Raw genomic sequence first — 3,798 nt, forward strand, 5'->3', positions numbered from 1 at the left:
TATATATATATATATATATATATATATATATATACACACACACACACACACGGATGTTTCAAGTTTAAAATTAATGGATGCACAGTGAAAAAAATTAAAACCATTTAAAATAAATAAGCCAATTTCAAATAAGTTTAACATAAATTTGAGGGTAAATAATAATTTTATTATTAATTAAATAATATGATGTCCAAAAATTAAGTTAAGTGATACTAAAGTCAATAAAGCGACCGTGCTAGAACCACGGGATTCGAGGAGTGCCTAACACCTTCCCCTCGGTCAACAGAATTCCTTACCCGAATTTCTAATTCGCAGACCAATAAAATAGAGTCAAATTTCCTTTTGATTAGGGATTTAAATAAAAGGTGACTTGGAACACCAAAACTCAATTCCAAGTGTTGACTTTGAATAATAAAGTAATCCCTTTTCAAAACGTCACTTTAATTGGAAAATTTTTTTTCTTTCAAAACAATAAATACAAATAAAAAAAATATTTGAAAATAAAAGAAGCGTGACAGAATTATCAAACTATAACTATGGAGAATAATTATGTTATTTTTAAGTGTTTATATGTGAAAGTTCTTCTTATTTTTATCTTGTATCTCTTTTACTAATATAACTTATTTATTTTTATAATTTATAAATTCCTACACTCAAAAATATACATATTATTTTACTACATATAATCTATCATCAATTTGTCTATACATGTAAATAAAGTAAGTGTTCATATGTTTTAAAACAATTTACATGTAGATACTACACTTTATAATAAATCTATTTAAGATCACGAACTTTTTATAATATTTTAACATTTAGTATCATTATCATTTTATTAAACTTCATTTTTCACACACATTACTACATATCTACCTCGGTTACTATATCATTTTATTTTATTTTCTTACTTCTTAAATAAAACAACAAATTTTGATATTCTTTAAATTTCACATTTTTTTAGGATAAGTTTATTATGATACACTATTTTATAACATATTAAAATTAGCGTAAATTCTAAATGCATTTATTTATTTTACTTATTACCGTATGATAAATATGCTATTATTAATTTTATTTAATAGATATATGTTATACCTTATATTTTACTATTTTTCTTGAACTTATCATGAATTTTAAAACCAAATAAATATAAATAAGTTTTTCTAAATTGAGTTTAAGGATTATCTTCGGATAGGCTCTAAGAAATGCTAAATACCTTCTCCTCGAGTAATCAAAATTTTTGCTCAGAATTTCACTGATTTCATAAATCAAAATAGAGCATACATTGACATATAAAAATGATTTTCCTAATATTTTCTTAAAATTAGTTGATTACTCTAAACAAAACAATTTTTCAAAATCAAAGTAGCAACTATATTAATTATGTTGTGAACTCTTACGGCTAATTCGACTTGACACCAATAAAATTTAGAATCACTCAATAAAATCTTATTCACAATAAAAAATGATTAGAGACTTACTTAGAAGTTTTTGATATTATCTATATCATTTTACTTGAGCCATATACTAAAATTTAACTTTTTTGTTTCTTAATCCATTTTAACAAATTTAAAAGTGTTTATTATTTTATATTAATACTAGCATTATGAACTAATTACGTTAACGTTATTTAGAAGTGGCAGACGAACATATCATCTCTTAATTGTAAAGTAAATTTGAGTTTCATTTATTAGCGAATGAAGACGTACGTGTCTCATTTTTGCACCATGACTTACTATTCACAATTTTGTATGTTATTAACAAGAGTAAATAAAGGGTAAAATGAGAAAATAACTAGATGCCATTGAAAAGACTATTATTATTGTTAACAAATCGTAGAATAAGAAGAAGAAAATAAAGAGAAGAGAATGTTAGGTTGTGGAGCTTGATTTATATTTGATTAGGCTGTATTATTTATTCTCTGCAACAAAAAGTACTTTGAGTTATTTATATATATACCCACCGCCGTGGAAGTTTACTCACGGGGTGTTACCACGAAATATTGGTTTCTCTCATTCTCTCTCTAGATCTCTCATCTATTTCTCTTGAAAGTTCTTGTGTTCTTCATTCATCAAGTGTGTGTGTGTGGATTCGATCCTAACAGAGAACACTTATTATTTCTGTTGAGGGATGATTTTACAATGAAGAGAAGCTTCCTATATGTAGGGGATATCTAACTTGGTCTTCAAGTAGTACTCTTAACCATATCTTAAAAGGACTTCACATGATAGATATTCATCACAATACTAATACTTTATAACACTCCCCCTGAATGTCTCATCATAAATGATGTGCCTCGTCAAAAACTTTAGTAAAAAAACTTTAAGAAAAGAAAAACTCTAGTAAAGGAAAAGAGTACACATGGCTATTAATACGCATCTAGGCTGCCTTATTAAAAATCCTACAAGGAAAACCCAGTGGGACAAAACCTCGTAAGAGAAAAAGAGTACAACGCGTATTAACTTTCTATAATGAGAACATCAATCTAGAGACTTGAATCTTCACATTCCAAGATTGTGCACCATCTTCTTGAAATTTGCAGTTGGTAAAGACTTGGTGAATAGATCAGCCACATCGTCACTTGAACGAATCTGTTGCACATTTATATCACCATTCTTTTGAAGTTCATGTGTATAGAAAAGCTTTGGTGAAATGTATTTTGTTCTATCTCCTTTTATGAATCCTCCATTAAGTTATGCTATGCATGATGCATTATGTTATATATAAAGTGGTGGGTACTTTATCACACTCCAAATCACATTTCTCTCGGATAGATGTATCACAGACCTTAACCACACATATTCTCTACTTGCTTCATGAATAGCTATTATTTTAGCATGATTATATAAAGTGACTATGATGTACTGCTTCATAGATCTCCAAGATATGACAGTCCCCTCACATATAAACACATAGCGTATTTTGGATCGAGCTTTGTATGGATCAGATAAATATCATGCATCAGCATAACCAACAAGATTGGGGCTACAATTATAAAATAAGCTCATACCGTTTGTCCCTTTGAGATATCGCAAAATGTGTTTGATCTCATTTCAATTTCTCCTAGTTGGAGCAGAACTATACCTTACTAACAAATTAACAGCAAAATCTATATCAGGTCTTATAGTATTAGCAAGATACATTAGTGCACCAATTGAACTAAGATATGATACTTCAGAACCAAGAATTTCCTCATCCTTTTCTTGAGGTCGGAATGGGTCGTTATTCACATCAAGTGAACGAACAACCATCGGAGTACTTAATGGATGTGCTTCATCCATACAAAATCTTTTCAACACTTCTATTGTGTAGGCAGATTGATGAACAAAAATACCATTTGTCAAATGCTCAATTTGCAAACCAAGACATAATTTTATCCATCCCAGATCTTTCATCTCAAATTCGTTCTAAATAATTAATTGCCTTTTGAAGCTCTATTGGAGTTCCAATAAAGATTTATGTCATCAACATAAACAACAAGTACAAAAAATTCTGATATTGTTTTCTTTATAAAGACATATTGACAAATTGCATCATTTGTATAACCTTCCTTTATTAAATACTCACTAAGACGATTATACCACATGCCTCCAGATTGCTTCAAATCATATAATGATCTTCACAATTTAATTGAATACATTTCTCGAGATTTTGAATTACATGATTTAGGCATTGCAAATCCTTTAGGAATTTTCATGTATATCTCATTATCAACTGATCCATAAAGGTATTTTGTAACCACATCCATCAAATGCATTTCAAATTGCTCATGGACTGTGAAACTAATGAGATAAGACA

Source organism: Solanum pennellii, chromosome 2, assembly GCF_001406875.1.
Source record: "Solanum pennellii chromosome 2, SPENNV200".
NCBI classification, from domain to species: domain Eukaryota; kingdom Viridiplantae; phylum Streptophyta; class Magnoliopsida; order Solanales; family Solanaceae; genus Solanum; species Solanum pennellii.